Raw genomic sequence first — 19,876 nt, 5'->3', positions numbered from 1 at the left:
GTGGCCCTTCCAGCCAGCCGTGGGCTACTGCGCTCCGTAGAGCGAGCGGTGCTTGGTGGCGGCCAAGGGCGCTGCAGCTTGCAGTCCGTCGAGGAAGCCAGCCTGCTCGCTTGCCGCCGGTGGCTCCCAGGTGGAGCGCGCCTTCTACCAAGCAGGAGTACGGGGCGGCGCCTCCTCTGTCTGGGCAGTTGTGCCGGTCCTGGGGGCGCCGAATTCGTTGCTCGCTCGCCCGCCCGCCCTTCTCGCTGCCAGCCGGGTGCTGGTCCCCGACAGGCCGCTGGGAGGCCTCGTCGAAGCGGAACCAGGAGGAGGAGGAGGAGGCGGCTCTTATTTTGACACGGCGGCGTCGGCGCCTGCCTGGAGTAGCTCCTCGTCTGAAGCGGAGCGAGCGCTTCTCTTCCCCGCAAATGAGCAGTCGGAGGCGGGCAGAGGCAGGCGGACGCGGCGGCGGGCGCTGCCCGTTGGCACCGGCGGCGTCTTCTGGGCAGGGCGAGGCCGGGCCAGGCGCAGCGGCAGCGCGAAGGGGCGACGCGGGAGCCGCCTCCGCGGCGCGGCCCGGCAAGTGAAAGCGAAAGAGGCGGCCCGGCGGCGCTGGAGGAAGAGGAGGAGAAGAAGGGAAGGACCGGCCGCCGCCGCCGCCGCCGCGCGTCCCGCCTGTGCCCCCGCCTTGCCGAGCAGCAGCAACCGCGGTGCTCCTGCGGCGGCCATGGGCGAGCCCCGCGGCGGCCTCTCCTGAGCAGGTAAGCAGCGGCGGAGCGCCCTGGGCCGAGCGGGGCATTGTTTGGAGCCGCGGTGCCAGGCGAGCGCCGAGCAGGCTGCTTGCTTGCATGCTTGGGCCGCGCCTGGGCTGCCTCGGCGGGCCTCGAGCAGCCCGAGCCCGGGGGCTGCCCCCGAGACGGCGGCGGGCAAGGTGAGGCCTTCGTGCGTGGCCTCTGGGCACCGTCTGCTCGCAGGAAGGAGGCCTGCGCGTCGGGGCGAGCTGCCTTGGGGACGTGACGCGTCCCTCTCGCAGGCAAGACGGGACAGAGCTCCTGTTGCTGCGGCTCCGCTGGCAGTGGCAGGGGTGGCTACTTGACTCCCGGCGTGGCTGGGACGGGGGCAGCGTGCCTGCTCCCCTGCCTTTCGGTGCGAGCAGTCGGCCACCGTGGAGCAGCTCACCTGGCGCTTCTTAGGGCAACGATGGCAATGGTGCCATTGGCTGAGACCCTCGGAGGGGAAGCTGCATCTTGGCAGGAGGTTTTTGCAGGGGGTTGCGTGTGGAGCTGGGGAGAAGAAATCAGGAAAGCCTTTGGGTGCCAGAACCTGGCCCTGTCTTCCCCAGATGTTGAACTCAAACTCCTCCTGGCTTCTGGTGGGTGTTTCCAGGTGGGACTAAAGCCCTCCTGTGGTAAGAGCCATGTGGTTGTAGTGTCCAGCAGTGCCCTTTGCCACCAAATCCCATGTAGTTTTGTCATCTTCTGCCCGGTGGATCTCTCTCCTGCTGGCCTTCCCAACAAGAGGAACCAGCCCTGGGCAAGGTCGGTCTGTGAGCTTCCTTGGTGTGCCACTTCCATGTTGGGCCTGGAACAAGCCACGTGGTTGTGTGTGTATGTGACCCTAAGAAGAGTGACTTGAACAGAGCGGTGGTGATGTCTCGATCCAGGAGCCCTCTTTGACCTCTGAATGGAGAGGCGCCTGGCACTTATTTCCTGGCTGTCGGCGGGGGCGGGTTTGGATTGTGATGATCTGCCTGTGAGAACAAGCTGTGTCTTGGTGCGCTACCATAAACCTCACAAGTCTGGAGCTGAGGGATAGCTTTGTAATGTTTTAACATTTTCCCTGGCAGTTGGGGCAGGTGACCTGTTAGGAGGATGGTCTCTGGACCCAAGCAAGGTGGTTTCAGGAATTGACCCAGTTGAAGGTAGCTGCTGCATGGAGGAGGCTGACTCGGAGTCATGAAACAGGCCAGCTCTTGGGTTGGTAGGCTGAGCCTGGGGGCCACTGCGGTCCCAGGCTGCCAAAATGTCTTGGCAGCCTGACTTGCAGTGCCACAGAGTTCTTGCCTTTATATACCTGGGCTAGTTGTATGGGTCAAGAAGAAGCAGAGAGGTTATCGGTCTCCCCTGCCAGGCTACCTGAAGGCTCTTATTGCTTTCTGCAGGTGACCAGCCTGGAGGTGACTGGCAAGTCTGCTTTGGGCAACTGGGCTGCCTGATTTGTGCTTTTGCCTCTGCTTACACTGGGGTGTGATTCCTTCCTGGCAGATTTGGGCAGGGTGATCCAGAGTAAGTTCCACAATGTTCTGGGAGTCTTCTTCTCCCCACACTTTGCCTGCACAGTATGATTGCAGCCCTAGGTGGCAGGCAGGCACTTGCAGGCTGCTAGCAGCGGCACAAAACTTCCAACTTCCTGGGAATCATCTGGCTTCCCTCCACTCAGATCTTTGGCCTGTTTCTCTGCCCTTCCCCCACCCCCTGCGGTGTCAAGGTGCTGCTTCTGCCACCAGGGAGGTGGTCTGCAGACAAGGCTGCTTATTGGCACTAGCTAGTCATCTGGTCATAGGTTCAGGAGTGCCAGCGATAGAGAGACATGCACCTGAGAGATGCATCCACAAATTGCATGTGACGCTGTGGGGTCCTGGGGTGCACCTCTCAGATGGTGTGGCCCCACTCTTTGCATAACCCAAAAGCCTTGGCCCAGCCTTGACAGGGATGTTGGATGGGCTGGGTTAGCCTACCTCATTATGTGTGCAAAAAATCATATTCTTTATTTTGGTAGATGTAGCTGGGGGGGGGGGCGAGGGGAGCAGAATTCCATTTAGCCAAATGGGCACTGTGGCTGTTGGTGGTGAGAGAGACCTGTCCATGCTACAGCTGGTTCTTTCCAGTCATCTGGACTCATAGGACTGTTGCTACTCCCTGGATCACTCATGCTATGATCTCTCACCTGGCACTAAGGAGGGTGTTGCCTGTTCCATCTTCAGGACTCTAAAGGTGCCCTGGCAGGGAGCATATCCGGGACTGAGCTGTAAGGCCTTGTGGGTGGCCATGTGCACTGTTTGCTGAGCCACAGGCTCTGTTTGCTGAATGTCTGAGGACAGCACCCCCCCTCAATTCCTTTGCATGTTCTCTTTCTTGGCACTGTTTGTAGCAGACACTGTGTGTCTCCTGTTATTGGGTTGCCTCTCCTTGGAAGCGGCTGCATGCTTAGGCTTTGAGTGTCTTTCCATTGTGCCCCAAGTCCCTCTGCCACTGAACTCCTGAGATTCTCCTGGTCTTGTTTTCTGCCTCTAGTTGTGGGGTTGTCGACTGCAGCCTCTGCCACACACATGCCTCTGTGGTGTGAAGATGAGCATTTGGCTTTGGGGAAGGGGTGCTGAGGCCAAAACAATGGGGATGTGAACTGTTGAGTGGGCAAAGTGTGTGAGCTTGCGCCAGCTGCTAGGCACAACACACTTGTCCCTGCAAGTGTGGTTAAAACTCAGAAACTGGCCAGGAGCATGGGAGTGAGAGGTTGAAACATGGTTGCTTTTTGTCCTTTTCTGATCATCTTCTTGATCTTCTGCTTTAGGCCCAAGCAGGCAGCCTAAGTGGGACTTGGAGGGCTAAAAACCTGGCTGGCATTCTTGGATTTCAGCAGTAGCTAATGAAGGCAGCAGTTTCCATTGCTTTCAGCTCAAAATTGCCCTGACCCTTCTGCCTTGACACTTCATGGATTCCTGGGTTTCTGTCTTTGCTGTCTCGTGGAGAATTTTCATGCACCTCTTTCCCTTCTCCCCACCTTTATTGGTAGGTTTGTTCTTGTGTTGATCTTCAAGAGGGGAGCAGGTAGAATTTGATCCAGGGAATGGCTGCAAAGGGGTTCCTTACTCTGCTGGGGTGGTTCAGCTGTTGAATGATACTAGGGTGATATCCTCAGTCCCAGCAGGATACTCCTTGCCCAAAGGGCTGGGTAAAAACTCTTTGTGGAGAAGGAAGGGATGTAAAGAGCTGGCTTGTACTAAATCAGACCCATTGGTTCATCCAGCTCAGTAGTGGCTGGCAGTGGGTTCCCCAGGGTTTTAGGATGGGACAAACTAAGATGCTGTACCACTGAGCCTTCGAGACAGGACGTATGTGCCCTCCCAGCCATTGAGTATGGGGACTGATGGAATTCCATTGCTACCTCTGTTGCATCTGGATTCCAAATTTCTGCAGGCATCTTGTGATAGTGCTCCTCCCGCAAATGTGGCTGGGCCTCACCCAGAGCAGGCTGCCTCCTATTGAGTCAACCAGGAGGAAGAGGAGGAGGGGGAAAGAACCGTTTGCCAGCTGGGCTTTGGCCTCAGGGTGTTGCTATTGGGTGTTGGGCAAGACGAGTTGAGCCTGGCTGGAACTGCCACGGCTGCACCAGTGGCCAGCAGCGGTGGGTCGGCGGGCTGAAAGCAGCTTGTGTCCTGCCTGCCTGCTTGACTGTGGCCTGGTTTGAACTCCTCCCTGGCAAAGGAATCCACTGGGCCAGGCAGGCAAGCCGAGCTCCCACCAGCCCAAACAGGAGCTGCCACCTAAAGTCTCTGGGGCCTGGTGCAATGCCCAGCAAATCAGCGTTGCTTGTGGAGGTCTCTGCTGGGGGTGGGAGCGGTGAAGAGTATGTGTATGTGTTTCTTGGGGGGGGGGGTGCAGCTTGGAATTGGCTCTTTGCATGGCAAGAAAAGTGCTGAGTCGAGGCTTTCCAAGCGACTGTGGCCAAAGCCCAGCTTGGCTGCCAGAAGCAACAGAGCTGGAATTTCCTCTACCGGGTGCCAGCTCATCTCAGGCTGGCCAATGTGTCTGCGACAGGGCCAGGGTGGTGGTGGGGAGGGAGGGAGGGGGGCTCCTGGAATGGGAGGGGGGCTTGATGAGAAGCCAAGGACTACCCCCCTCCTCTTCTTCCTCCTCTTGCTTTATGCCTGGTTCTTATTTTCTCTCCCAGGACTGAGCTGTTTTGCATTAGGAGGAGGAGGAGGAGGCTGCGTCCCTCCCTCCTATTCCTACCCTGCTCCAGGGGCTCCCCATGCAGCTGCTAATGAGCTGAGCCTCCTCGTCTTCTCTCTTCTAACCCCCCCCCCCCAATCTTTGGCTTCACTTGGAAAATTTTACAGCCTTTTTCTGAAGGGAGGAAATGCCAGTAACGGCTGTCTCTTGTTTTTATGAGGGGGTCCCAGCTGAAAGGGGAGAGACCAGGGTGGGGGCTAATGTAGCCCAGCCACTCCCCGTTCTCAAGAATCGCTTCTAATGAGGAGCAAGACCGTGCTGGTTTTATGGATAGGATCCTGGCTACAGAAGTGATGGAAACTGGTGAGTGGGTGGGTGTCCGTCAAGGGAGGGCAGCATTCTAGATGTCAGCCAGCGACCTGAGACCCTGCTAAACCTTCAGTTGGTTAGAGTGGGTGCTGATAACACCAAGGTTGCAGGTTTGATTCCCTTATGGGACAGTCACATATTCTTGCCTTGTAGGGGGTTGGACTGGATGACCCACGGGGCCCTTCCAACTTTACAATTCAATGATTCAATGTTGGATTAAAGGAGTATGGAGCAGGGGTGCGATGCTCTAACCCAGAGTTTAGGGACGCTCTTTGGACCCTTCACAGGGCGTTGGAGGCTCATGTTTGGATGAGTCACACAACTCTTCCCGGATCTTTCATAAGTTTTCACTCTTATCAGCTTCACATCTATTTCAAGTCGCCGGCCTCCTTCCCCATCTCAGACTTGCTTCTATCCTCTTGTTAGTTGGTTATGCTCCCCTCTGAATCTTCAGCAGCCTCTTCCAGGGCGGGGGGGGGGGGTTGCCCTCAGTGCAGCATGGTGGTACCAGCCCCTTAGCTGGTGCTTAAATGAAGCAGTTGCCACTAACTTTCAGGGCTTTGAAGAGGTTGCTCCGGCTTGGGCAGCCTAGAACGGAACCTGCCTTTGGGGCTGACATCTCAGTTTGTTGTGGCTCTCCTCCCCTTCATTGTGAAGACACCAGGCTGCCCCTCCCAGCTGCCCCCACATGCTACCTGGCTGCCAGAAGGATGTACTTGAACATGTGCAGGTACAGCATTTGTAAGGAGGCACGGTGGCCAGCAGCCACACAAACCTCTGCAGCAGTGTTCAAAATTTGCCAGGTGCCAGGCACATTTTGAATGGGGCTGTCGGCTACTTGCGACCAAGCCTGGGTGCCAGGATGGTGCCTGACATCTCCATCATCTGGACGTGCATGCCTGGGGAATCCTTGGATCTCAACTCTTTTCACACGCTAGCAGCACATCCTGTAGAATTCTATCTGGCATTTTATCTGCACAACCGGGATGAATTTCAGGAACCAAAAAGTCGTATTGAAAAATATGACTTAGGAACCGCCTGGCCCCAAAATGGCAGCTAGGCATTCCGTTTTGGTGACTGTAACTCTGGTTTAAGGAGCCATTTGGTGCCTATCTTATACAGTGGTACAGTGGTGCCTCGCAAGACGAAAAGAATCCGTTCTGTGATTCTCTTCGTCTAGCGGTTTTTTCGTCTTGCGAAGCAAGCCCATTGAAGGATTAGCGGATTAGCACTATTAGCGGCTTTCAGCTGATTGGATCAGCTGATAAGTGGCTTAGTGGCTTAGAAAAAGGGGGGGGGAAGGGGGAAAAAACCAGCAGGAACTCGCAAGACATTGTCGTCTTGTGAAGCAAGCCCATAGGAAATTCGTTTTGCGAAGCACCTCCAAAACGGAAAACTCTTTCGTCTAGTGAGTTTTCCGTCTTGCGAGGCATTCGTCTTGCGGGGCACCACTGTACCTTGGGTTACAGACGCTTCAGGTTACAGACTCCGCTAACCCAGAAATAGTACCTCGGGTTAAGAACTTTGCTTCAGGATGAGAACAGAGATCGTGTAGCGGCGGCCCAGTGGCAGCGGGAGGCCCCATTAGCTAAAGTGCTACCTCAGGTTAAGAACAGTTTCAGGTTAAGAACAGACCTCCAGAACGAATTAAGTTCTTAACCCGAGGTACCACTGTATATCTGAGTTTCTAACACCTCTCTGCAGACAGCAAATAACCACAAGAGGGTGGGGTGTTGTTGTGGTGGATCATACGGAGGAGCTTGATAGTTTGGTGTGCCCTGTGGCCCACCTTGATTTTATTGTTTCACCTTTTCATAAGCCACTGTAAGGGTTTTGTTGTTGTTTACAATCAAGTGGTATATAAATTTTATGAAATAAATAATAGGGGCAGGTTGACTTGACCCTTAATTGTCTTGAGCTCTTGGATAGCGGCTAACAGGTTGAGGTTGAATCCTGACAAGACAGAAGTACTGTTTTGGGGGGACAGGGGGCGGGCTGGTGTGGAGGACTCCCTGGTCCTGAATGGGGTAACTGTGCCCCTGAAGGACCAGGTGCGCAGCCTGGGAGTCATTTTGGACTCACAGCTGTCCATGGAGGCACAGGTCAATTCTGTGTCCAGGGCAGTTGTCTACCAGCTCCATCTAGTACGCAGGCTGAGACCCTGCCTGCCCGTAGACTGTCTCGCCAGAGTGGTGCATGCTCTAGTTATCTCCCACTTGGACTACTGCAGTGTGCTCTATGTGGGGCTACCTTTGAAGGTGACTTGGAAATTGCAATTACTCCAGAATGCGACAGCTAGACTGGTGACTGGGAGTGGCCGCCGGGACCATATAACACTGGTCCTGAGAGACCTACATTGGCTCCCAGTACATTTCCAAGCACTATTCAAAGTGTTGGTGCTGACCTTTAAAGCCCTAAACGGCCTCGGTCCTGTATACCTGAAGGAGTGTCTCCACCCCCATCGTTCAGCCCGGACACTGAGCTCCAGCGCCGAGGGCCTTCTGGCAGTTCCCTCACTGCGAGAAGTGAGGTTACAGGGAACCAGGCAGAGGGCCTTCTCGGTAGTGGCGCCTGCCCTGTGGAAAGCCCTCCCCTCAGATGTCAAGGAAATAAGGAAATATCCTACTTTTAGAAGACATCTGAAGGCAGCCCTGTTTAGGGAGGTTTTTAATGTTTAATGCTGTATTGTGTTTTTAATATTCGATTGAGAGCCGCCCTCAGTGGCTGCGAAAACCCAGCCAGATGGGTGGGGTATAAATATAAATATACAAATTTTTTATTATTATTATTATTATTATTATTATTATTATTATTATTATTATTATTATTTTAATGCTGTATTGTGTTTTAATATTCGATTGAGAGCCGCCCTCAGTGGCAGGGAAAACCCAGCCAGATGGGTGGGGTATAAATATAAATATACAAATATATTATTATTATTATTATTATTATTATTATTATTACTACTACTACTACTATTATTTATTCTCGTCAGCCTGGCTTTGCAGTTTCAGGCTGTTTTGATTGCAGACGCGCTTATCCCAAACATAGTTAACAGAATCCGTCCCATCTTTGCACATACAGTAGACATTCCTCCAGGGCTCTCCTCCACTCCAGGACTGATTGATGTGGAACCTCCAATAAATGCCTCTCTGTTTGGATGGTGCTGAAGCACTGGGCGCATGGCTCTTGGTTTTGTTTTTAAACCAATGCAGCAATTGTGGTGATTGCTTGGAGTCCACAGTTCCTCTGCATTCTGAGGCAGATGTCCTGGAAGGCTTGGTCAACAATCTTGATGAGCTATTGACTGCTGAACTATTTAGGCCTGAGCTTCTCTGTTGATTATTGTCAAGAGCTCTAGGCTCCAAATACAGATGAAAGCCAGCTTGCATGGCTTAAACTTGGAGATAGGAGAGAGTTAGGAACTCAATAAGTCTGTCTTTCTCCGCTAATGTTGAAAGAATTATTTCTCATTATAAAGCTATTGAAATTATATTTCCTCTCCTTGTTGGGGGACAAGCATTCTGTTGAAATAAGAAACGAGCCTGGGGAGGGGAGGACTTGGTCAGACGAGGGTGGAAGAAGGCTGTGTGGGTGGTGCTTTAAATTCCTCCAAGAGTTGAGGAATCTTCCCCCCCCCCCCCAGTCATGCCGATTCAGGTAATCGGAGGCTTCCGTCAGTTAATCAAAACAGTTTGATCGATTAAAACTGGCAGCTGAATTTCTAAGCTTTGCATGTCATGCCTGCTTTTTGAATTCTCCTTTCTTGGGATACTGGCTGCAAAGCTGACCTCTGCTTAGCCACCTCTTTGTGTCACACAGGCACAGGTGACCAGGCTCCCCACTGATGGCAAGAACAACCTAGCATTTCTTGCTGGGATAGGGAGTGGAGACTACATTGATCTTAATGTCTTTTTTGTGGATTCCCCCTCTGTATAGCACTGGGTTCAGCCCACTTCCAGGTATGTTGCCAGTGCTAGTGTAGCAGCAGGAATTGTACTTAACAAGTTTATGTTAGCCGTTATGATTTAGTCCTCAATCTTTCCATGTTGAGATCCCTGCATTGCAAGCGTTGGACTAGATGACCCTCAGGGTCCCTTCCAACTCTGCAATTCTGATTCTATGGTCTCTGGCTCCTGCTCCCCGCATTCCTTCCAGCATGCCTTTGGTATGGCACCAGTTCTTCATAAATTGCTCCTCTGTAAGACAGACAGAGTTTCTGAGGTGTGCCTAGTATGGGCTGAGATTGAGGATTTGGTGAGAGACTTTAGGTGTATTTGCCCAGCTCACTGATATGTAGTATCTCCTAGGGCCAAGGTCTCCTGATTGCTAGGGGGAGAGTTTCTGAAAGGGAGTACCATCCTCCCCCACTGGGTGTGGGTCAGGAGGCAGATTATGAGCTGGTGGAGTTGTGGCGAGGGGGTCTGGGGGAGGCAGTTCCTTGAATGCTCTAGCACATAGCTGTAGAAGCCCACCCATGAGCCACCACTTTCTCCCCTCCTGCAGTTCAAAGCAACATTCCACGCCAGAGCACAGCAGGGAATGGAACAGGCAGCTGGGCAAAAAGGATGCAGAGGACTTGAGCGAATGAGCCAAACTGCAACCTGCATGGAGGAGATTGAGAAGGGGGTGGATTTGGCATGTGTTGTGTTTGTGAATCACAGTGGCTCTGCTCAGCTGCTTGGTGCTGCTTGCAGCGGCAACCTGGGAGCCACAGGTGTGCTGCCACCCTGGGTTCCATGATATGAGAAAGGTGAGATACTTGCAGAAGGAAGAAATAAAATAATAATAATAATAATAATAATAATAATAATAATAATAATAATTCATTTGTACCCCGCCCATCTGGCTGTGTTTCCCAAGCCACTCGGGCGGCTTCCAACAAAGACAAAAAATACACTAAAATGTCACACATTAAAAACTTCCCTGAACAGGGCTGCCTTAAGATGTCTTCTGAATGTCAGGTAGTTGTTTATCTCTTTGACATCTGTTGGGAGGGCATTCCACAGGGCGGGCGCCACTACCGAGAAGGCCTTCTGCCTGGTTCCCTGTAGCTTTGCTTCTCACAATGAGGGAACCGCCAGAAGGCCCTTGGCGCTGGACCTCAGAGTCCGGGCAGAACGATGGGCGTGGAGACGCTCCTTCAGGTATACTGGGCCGAGGCCGTTTAGGGCTTTAAAGGTCAACACCAACACTTTGAATTGTGCTCGGAATTGTGCCACGATGAGGAACTTGCCCTGGGCTAGCCGCAGCTTGGGCAACCTTTGGGGTTCCACCTGTGTGTCTCTGTGTGTGACTTTTTATTCTTGGGTTGGGTGCGTCCCTGAACCCAGTAGGCGGGCTCTGTCCTGTTATGCCATGCGCTGGCAGAGGCACTCTGCTCTCTCAAGAGTGATGGGAGAAGCAGAGAGGACAGCGCAGGGTCTGAAGTGCCAAGGCTTCAGCTGGGCAGAGGCTGGCTGGTCTGGCCCACCCAAAGTGCCCTTTGGAGGGGAGCTCTTTGTAGCTCGGCTTGTTTTTCTGCCTGGCCGGGGAAGGGGGTGGGTGGGCAGTGACTGCCTCCCACATCTCCTGTGCCATAAAATGGAGCATGGGGGGGGGTGTTGTTCTGTCAGCTCAGGAGACTTTCCCTCTGTGAAAAGAAGCCGGAGGGGAGGGAAGTGGGACTGGCCAGGCCAAGCCAGTCTGGCCGCTTCTGCTTTCCAGGGGTGGGAATGCTCCCAAGCCCCCCCCTTCACCCCGCTGCCTTCCGGGCCTCTCCCCCTGCCCTTTGTGTGTTCTGCAGGCGCAGGGGCAGATGCCTGGCTGCCTGCAGAGGCTGCGGTTCTCTCCGGCATCAGCTGCTCCCAGTCGTCGTGGATGAGCGTCAGGCAGAGGAAGTGCGCTGCCCTGGGTGGAGGGAGGCCTCGCGCCAGTCCCCCCCTCTCAGGTCTCGCCTCTTTCCTTCTGTCAGGAATGCAGCTTGGGAAGGCAATTTGATTTGGCAGCTGAGGCGAGCCCAGCAGTGAGGGACAGGGTTGGGGGCGGGCGGGCAGCAGGCAGCTACTGCTGCAAATGTGAGCACACATTTTGCAGAACTGGACCAGCGGCAGCGGTGCAGGCGGCTGCTGCTCCCAGTGGGGCAGGATAGGGAGTGCTGGAGCTCCACCCGCTGACCACTGGAAGCCCTCCTCTCTGGATTGCAGCTCTGTGGCTGGGGGATTTCCTCAGGGTCTGCGCACAAGGTTTTTCCCCCTTCATTTCTGCAGCCTTCAGGGTGGTTCAACACCTCCCTTTAAAGGAACACACACACACACAGAGGACTCTTGGGATGCTCCATTCCGTCCCAGGTGATTCTCTGGCTTTCATAGTGCAGTTTGTGATGTGCCATTCCTGCTCAGCTAGGGCTGGGGCCTGAGGCTTCTGTTGCCTGGTTGAGGGAAGCGAGAAGAACCCTACTTCCAGGTAGGGGGCATGCTGTGTGGACTACAGTGGGCAAGAGAACCAAGTACCTTTCCTTCCCAGCTCCTGCTCTGCTTTGGAAATCAGCTGTCAGCTCTGAGCCACCTGAACCTGCTGCTGTTACCAATTTTCTGTGGCTGCAGAGCAGGTTGGGTTGGGTCACCCTGAATGCAGGTGATCTGTGCCTTTCCCAGGGTGCTCCCTCTGGAGGTGCTGTTGGTGTCAGAAAGCCTTGCCAGCAGTGCGGTTCAACCCTTGCTCATCAGCGGTTCCTAACCCTGATGGATATGTTCTGCCTCTACTGTCAGAGATGGCGTGCTTCTGAATACCGTGGTACCTTGGTTCTCGAACTTAATCCGTTCCGGGAGTCCGTTAAGACTCCCGAAACCATTCGAAAACCAAGGTGCAGCTTCCAATTGGCTGCAGAAGCTTCCTGCACTCAAGCGGAAGTCGCGTCGGACTTCTGACTTCCGAAAAACATTGGCAAATTGGAACACTTACTTCCGGGTTTTTGGCGTTCGGTAGTCGACTTGCTTGACAACTAAGACGGGCCATTGCTCTTCTTGTGTTCTTACCTGCCTGGGAAGAGATAATCTTAGGCAGTGGTGCAGTTATCGGTAAGTCATTTCCGACTCCAGGGTTAGAAACAGATATATAAGCTACGGTAGGTGCCAAGTGACTCCTTAAACCAAGGTTACAATTGCCAAAATGGAATGCCTAGTTGCCATTTTGGGGCAAGACGGCTCTAATGCCTTATTTTCCAACAGTGGCGTAGCGTGGGTTGTCAGCACCCGGGGCAAGGCAAGTAATTTGCGCCCCCTAACCCGTGGATTTGTGCCCCCTAACCCTAACCCCCAGATGTTGTGCCCGGTGCGGCCGGCCCCCCCGCACCCCCCACGCTACGCCACTGTTTTCCAAACAATAGACTGACAGCTTGATTCTCAGTTAAATGTTTGGTTAGTTCGGATGACAATTTGAGCTAGTTAAGAACTTGGGGAATTTAAAGAAGCAAAGTCACTTAATCCAAGGACAGCCCACACATAATTGACCTGTTACAGTGTTGACTGCTCCTGCTCAAGCTGCATAGAAAAAGCATTTTGGTTCCTGAAATTCATTCTGATGGTGCAGACAAAATATAACTGATAGAATTCTACAGGGTGGGGTATTAGTGTGTGAAAACAGTTTAGATCCAGTGATCCCCAGGTATGCATTTCAAGGTGTCATCCTGGTGCCCAGGCATCTTCACTTGGCTGCAAGTGGTCGAAAACCAGGTGCAAAATGCGCCTGGCTAATTTCAAACGCTGCCCTTCCCCTGCTTTAGATGATGACGTGTATTACTTCACTTACTGCCAATGTGGTTAGCCTGCCCTGCTACTGCATTTGGGGCCCCTTCTGCTAATTCTTCTGAACAGAGAGCCCTGACCCTGCTGGCACCCCTGGCATTAGTGCTCTCCATCTTCTCACTGAAAATTACTGTGTTTCATGGGATGGCTGGACAGGATGCAAGCCTTTACATGACTTTCTGGATAGAAGGAAGCTGGTTGCATGCCATGAGAGATGGGCAAGGGGAGCAGGCCAACATTACCTAGTGGGATATGGGGCAGGCTGGAAGGAGTGTGGCATTTTCAGGAGGTGGAGCAGGTAGTTGTCATGGACTGGCTGGATGCAGAGAAGTAATGGAAAGCACCAGCTGGGTAATCCCTGAGGGGAAGAAGGCTCAGACCCAGGGCATTGGTGGTGGGAAGACAATGAGTAGTCAGAGGGAGAAGACTGGAAGAAGGAGGAAGCTGAAGAGGTTACAGGATTCAGTAAGCAGGAAGAGGCTGGGACACAGAGCAGGCCTGATTCAGAGGCTGGAGTGGAGGGCAGGGGCCAGTAGACAGAGATGAGGTAGGCTGCTGGAGAATCCAGGGAATCTCCCCCTCCTGCTGCAACCAGCTCTCCTCACTCTCCCAGAACATGCAGAGAGATGAAGAGGGCAGAGGAGAGTCTGTGCAGGCACAGTCTCTGGTTGTTTGGGGGAAACCCTGGAGGGGAGGGGACTTAGGCATCTGTGGAAAGGCGGGGACCTTCAGTCCTTGCAACTGTCTCACTGGGGCAAGGCCTACCGGGAAGAGTTGCTGGGATCAGTAGGCTTGCACTGTTTTGGTTTCTTCGAATAAAGAGTTAACTTCACTGACACCAGTGTTTTTTTATTGCTGACCTTCACCTGACTCCGGCTCTTGACAGTAGTGGGCAGTGTGCTGCTTTAGCCTGGGGCCTTAGAGTTCCCTGGGAACTAGAGAGCACTTGGCTAAGGACCTCCTGGGCATGTGGGGTGTGGAATTGTCACTGCCCTTGCTTCGCAGCTGTGTGGGGAACTGATGATGGGGACAGAAAGCATCATCACAAGTGCAGGAGGGTAGACTTCCTGCGTATATTGTGGGAGCTGTCTTTGCCCTCTGCTGGAGCCCTGTCTGAGTTGAACGGGGGGGGGGGGGGGCTCCTTTGCCACACCAGCCTGCTTCTGCTTCCGTGTTTGTGTTCCTGCCTCTAATGCTGCTCAGCATGTAAAGGATTGGGCCTGCCACTGAAGTCTCATCTTTCTCTGCTTCCGTCTCCGCTGGAAGGGGGGCTGATGCAATCAGCAACGTCAGGGGAACTCTGGATTGCCTTGAGAATGTGTTGCTGGTTGCAGTTCAGTAAGTGGTACAGCTGTCCACCGTGATAACATCCCGCCATGCTGCCCTCAAGTGACCTTACACGCTGCTCCAGTCAGAGCTGGGATATCCTACTTTGGGGGGTGGAGAAGGGAAGAGAATATAAGTTGGAGAAGTGCAGAGATGGACCAATAACCCTGGAAGCATGCTGTGTGCATGCACACAACATTTTCTGAGGGAGGAGCAATATTCTATTCTCATTGGGCTGCCTCCTTCCTTCCTTCCTTCCTTCCTTCCTTCCCTCCCTCCCTCCCTCCCTCCCTCCCTCCCTCCCTCCCTCCCTCTGCTGCTGGGGGCTGAAGCATCCTACCCATGGAAAACCCGCATGTGCCCAGGCTTGAGTCTGGGCCAATAAGGAGTCTGCTTTAGATACGGTCTGATGTGCCCCAAAGTGCAGGTTTTGAGTGCTGCTTGCTTTTTGGTAGGCGACTGTCTGCAGGTGGGCGAATCTGCAGCCTGCTGCCCATCTCTGCCATCTGCTGCTTCTGTTGCATGTCTTCAGGATTCTCTCCCTCTCCCCCCTCCCTCCACCCTGGAAGGCCAACTGTCCCTGCTGGGACTGAGCAGAGCTTGTTGGCTGCTTCCTGCAATGGGTTAAGAAAGCCACAGCTTGCTCAGTGCGGTAGGAGGGGGTGTTAGCAGTTTGCTCCAGTTGGCGTCTTTCCCAGAGTGCTTTGGAAAAGCACTGACCTTAGACCCTCAGTACAAACTCAGCCCAGCACGTGGGAGGCAGAAATTGCTCCCAGACCTTCAGGCTCCAGCCTGCAAGAGACGCCTGCCACAAAGCAGCCATTTTCTTGCTCCAGAGCGGGCTTCCTTGCCTCGGGCTCCTCCTTCCTCTGCTGGGCTCCAGCATGGGCTCCGGGCTAGGGGTGAGGTAGCACTGGGCAGTGCCACAACAGTCCTGTGGAGCAGGCAGGCAGTCACCACTACCCTTAGTAGAGAGCTGTCCCATGTATAGGGTCTCACACATTTTGGTGTGTCCTGCTCTGCTCAGGGTTACATTTGCATGGCACACAGCCAGTCCTTCCCCATTGCAGGGCTGAAGCTGCTCTGCAAGAGCCACATATTTTATCCCGGCTTGACATTCTGCAACCGAGGGCTTGTTTGTTTTATTTGAGCTATTTATATACTGCTTAATCACCGGGATTTCTTGCTCTAAGGGGCTAGTGCATCGCAAACGAAATAACCTGTCCCGGATAGAACTCTGTGGGGGAAGCTTTGGAGAAACCCAAGAAGCTGTCCCAGCTCTCGGTCCACCTAGCTTGGCATTGTCTTTGCTGCACTGACTGGCAGCTGCTCCCCCTGGGTTTCAAGCAGGAGTTTCCCCCAGCCCTACCTGGGGATTGAACCTGGCCCTTATGCATGCAGCGTAGATGCTCTGCCATTCAGCCGGTGCCACCAGGGGGTACCTGCTATGAAACAGGCAGCTCCTGGCCCCCAGCAGCAGCAGCAGCAGTCCTGTGTAAAGCCCTCTGGAGCCAGGGAACCTTTCCTAGTGTCATTAATAGAAAATAGTCTCCTTTTTGCCAGCTCAGGGAAACTAGGAGGACCCTGGGAAGGGATGCCACAGTTTAGCACTCAGTGCCCCCCTGCAGTGTTCTCCTGCCCGTGGCTGATGCAGGATCTGCTCCTTGCTCTGCCCCCCCCCAGAAGCCCCACTGCTTACCCCCACTGGTTCCCGGCTGCGGAAAGTGTTTTGTTTTTAACTGTGCATGGCAGGCAACCAAACTGGCTGAGTCAGTGAGCTGGCTGGCCACCAGAAATCAAACTGTGGTTTCTCCCCCTTTTCCCTCCCGCCTGGATTTTTTCTTTCTTTCTTCACTTAGCGACAGTTTCGTGTATGCACAACAAAGCTCTTGCTGCCTCCGCTCCCCTCTTGGGGCTGGAACAAGCGTGAGCTGGTTGGATTCCTCCATGGGGAGAGCAAGCTGGGTGGCAGCAGCAGCATTTGGTATTTCGGCACCGGGTGGAAAGAGCAGCCAGCTCCAGCCAGAGGGACTTCACTCTCTCTGAAAGCCCTGAGCATCCTGCCAGCCCCCAGCGGGTCTTGCAGGAAGGGACCTCTTGGGCCAGCCCTTGCTGGCTGGTGCTAGGTCCCCAGCGAGGAAGACCTCTGCTCCTTGGCTGGTCTGCATTCAGTGCCAATGCCTGTGTAGTGCTGTAGTGCCAGCGGGCACTTGCTTCCTTAGGCAAGGCACTGCCGGTGGGGGGGGGGGAGCTCCCTCTTTGTTTAAAAACAGCATCACCAAGCCTTGTAGCATCTTGAAAACCTAACAGATTTATTATGGCACAGGCCTTTGTAGATTAAAACCCACTTCATCCAATGATCAAGTGGACACAAAAAAGCTTATGCCACAGTATGTCTGTTGGGCTTTAAGGTGCCACAGAATAGGGCTGGCCGATACCTGGTTTTCAGCATCATGATATATCACTTGCTAAACATTGCAATATACCAATATATTACACTGTCTGAAATAAGGATGGAGCTATGTAGAGGCATTGGCTGGCTTTGTGGTTTTCCCCCACATCGTGATTTTTGCATAGTGTGCTTGTGTACACACACATAATAACTCATGATATATTGCCAGGTCAAATATTATGAAACCAATATCATGATATGGACTTCAGACCAGTTTTGAACGATATATCAATATATCCCCCAGCCCTACCACTCTGGGTCTGTTGGAGCAGAATAGCAAGTGTGGGTCACCTCTCTCACTGGCTCTGTGCTGTTTTGGGTCTGAACTCCATTACTTTTTTCTGCACCTTACAAAGGGTTCTGTTGTCTATTGATAGCCTGGTGTCTGGGCAATTGCGGGGGTGCTCTTAACTCTCCCCAGCTCCTTTTGTTATGGGTTCAAAAGCTATTGGCCCAGAGCAGCTCCACACACTCAAGTAAACAAGGAGGGCCTGCCCCTTATTGCACAAGACTTTCAGTTGAGAAGTGTGTGTTAGGAAATGTTGCTGGCAGGAGTGAGAAAAAAATCCTTGGCACCCGGACGACTCCTCAGAGGGGTGGGTGGGGGTGGGATGCTGGCACCCAGGACTCTGGAAGCCTTTATGGCCCTGGCTTCAGGGAAGTTTGCACGAGGAACCAGAGACAGTTTCTTAAAGCAGACCAGCCTCATTCCTTAAAACTTGGGAGAATTCTCTTGGACTGTGATGTGGAAGCATCAACAATATGATCCTTGTATGAGCAAACTGCGGGAACTTTGCTAAATATTAATTCTCTCCAGGCGGAGTTTTCACCTGATTAGCATGTGTAAAGACTCCCAAAACGCTGCAGCGGCTGCAGCAGTGTGTTACCATCTCTCTGTTGGAGCAGCGGACAATAACGACCATTCAGACCGAAATTGAAGTGTGAGCTGCTTGGGCTGTGTGTGTGTGTGTGTGTGTGTGTGTGTGTGTGATGGTGGGTTTGTTCTGGAGGGGCCGCACAAAAGGAACTTCCCCCAATAGGGTCCCAGGAACAAAGTGCCAGGCTGCCTAGCAGACCTTTTCCTTCACTCACTCCCCCCTCCCCCCCCGGTAAGTGTGTGCTTGTGTCTGTGTGGTGGGAATAAATGATTGAATTAAAAACAAAACTTTACGCTTCAACTGTGTCATAGCGGTGGTTTTAAAAATAAACAGGCTCAAGGTGAAATCTAAATTTAATGCGGAATGTTGAAGCCTGCCATTACCTTACCTGCTTAAAAACCCCGTGGCCCTCTATGCAGCATGGACTGTGTGGCTGTTTTGCTTTCCCCTTCCTTTCCTTTCTCACATAAAAAAAAATAAAATAAAGGAGGGAAACCATCTGACTCTCAGAGGCCAATTATTCCGTGCATCCTCCAGCATAGGTCTTGTATTGTTACCGTTTGATTACTATATGGGACGGATCCCTCTTGGTTCCCCTGGGGTCTGCCAGGCACTTCAGGATCAAGTGCTCCAACCTGGAATGCTTGGCTACTTGATCTCTGTAGCGCTTGTCAAATGCTGTGCGTTAAACCACTGAGCCTAGGGCTTGCCGATCAGAAGGTCCGCGGTTCGAATCCCCGTGTCGGGGTGAGCTCACGTTGCTCGGTCCCAGCTCCTGCCAACCTAGCAGTTCAGAAAAGCATGAAGTGCAAGTAGATAAATAGGTACCACTCTGGCAGGAAGGTAAACAGCATTTCCGTGCGCTGCTCTGGTTCACCAGAAGCGGCTTAGTCATGCTGGCCACATGACCCAGAAGCTGTACGCCAGCTCCCTCGGCCTATGGAGCGAGATGAGCGCCGCAACCCCAGAGTCGTCCGCTATTGGACGTAATGGTCAGGGGTCCCTTTACCTTTTACCCACTAAAAAGCACAGGGGTTTCCTAGCCATTTTGTGTAGAAACACTCCTCTTCTCAGTAAAGACCAGTGTGACTGGCTTTGGGAAATGGTTGAAATAGTGATGTGTCTCTTTCTCCTTCTGGGTGCAAGCATCTTGCAGTGGGGTATTCGATTTCAACTGGGAAAATACCCAAAGACAGAAGAGCAAAGCAGCCCCCATCCACCCCTTCCTCTGCTCAGAACCCCCCCCCCAAAAGCTAAAGAGAGGCAGTTCTGACCTTTAGCTTTCAAGTAAGCAAGAGGCCTCCCTTGCAGGTTGGTTGAGGCCCCCCAAAACGAAATCTATCCATTTCCCAATCCCCACCTCCATTTTCTCTCCTCTGACTCAATATAATTCTCAATATAATTCTGAGGGGGGGGGCAGGGGGGGAGCTGCATGGTGCTGCCTTTCCAGAGCCTGTGATGGATTTGGGTCATCCTGGGTGCCAGGTCTTTCTCAGGAGTAAGCATCAGGGTGGATAAAAATGATTTTTTAAATTAAAAAATCGGATTTTTCAAATTTAAATTGGGATTTTTTTAAATTTAAATTGGATTTTAAAAATAAAATGCTTTTGGAGGAAAAAATCTTTCTAAAGATAGTTTTCTATTTAAGTTACATTATAGTCCAAAGGCTATTCATCATGAAATAAGGATTTGTTTAAGTTTTTCATGTGTGCTAAAACTCAGTCTAAGTTTTTTTTTTAATTGTTTAACCGCATCAGTTAAAAAACATGGATACATGTGCCATTAGGTTATTCTTTCAGTTTTAAAAAAAAGTTTAAATTGTTATTAAGTAAATGATTGTTTCCCCCCTTCCAATAAAGTACTGCAGAAAAGTTGTCCAAATATAAACTTATTAAACCACACAATAATTTCATAATTATCTGTCTATGTATTTCTAATAGCATAACCAAATCAGTAATTTCTGATATAGCTGTAAAAACTACTCTGAAAATTGATTATTCCAAAAATGAAACCTTCACCTGGTTGTAAATATTATACCAACAAGAATCAGTCTTTCTGCAAAAAAATGATTTAAATCAAGTCTTACTGACTAGCGATTTAAATCAATTTAAATCAAATCCACCCTGGTAGGCATGT

The 19,876-nt window shown here is 52.3% G+C and overlaps 1 protein-coding gene across 3 annotated transcripts in view; it reads left to right on the top strand.

The window, feature by feature from the left end:
* Positions 1-612: 612 nt before the first annotated feature.
* Positions 613-19,876, top strand: part of BCL9L (BCL9 like) — a 44,185-nt gene continuing 24,921 nt past the window's right edge. For all 3 annotated transcript variants that reach the window (XM_083480918.1, XM_083480917.1, XM_083480916.1), the window contains exon 1: positions 613-740. The gene's annotated coding sequence lies outside the window, so the exon portion shown is untranslated. The remainder of the gene's footprint in view (positions 741-19,876) is intronic.

This window comes from Podarcis liolepis, assembly GCF_965112155.1.
Source record: "Podarcis liolepis genome assembly, chromosome: 16".
Classification (NCBI taxonomy): domain Eukaryota; kingdom Metazoa; phylum Chordata; class Lepidosauria; order Squamata; family Lacertidae; genus Podarcis; species Podarcis liolepis.
The sequence above is the reverse complement of the archived record's forward strand: the minus strand, read 5'-3'. Positions and strand labels throughout refer to the sequence as shown.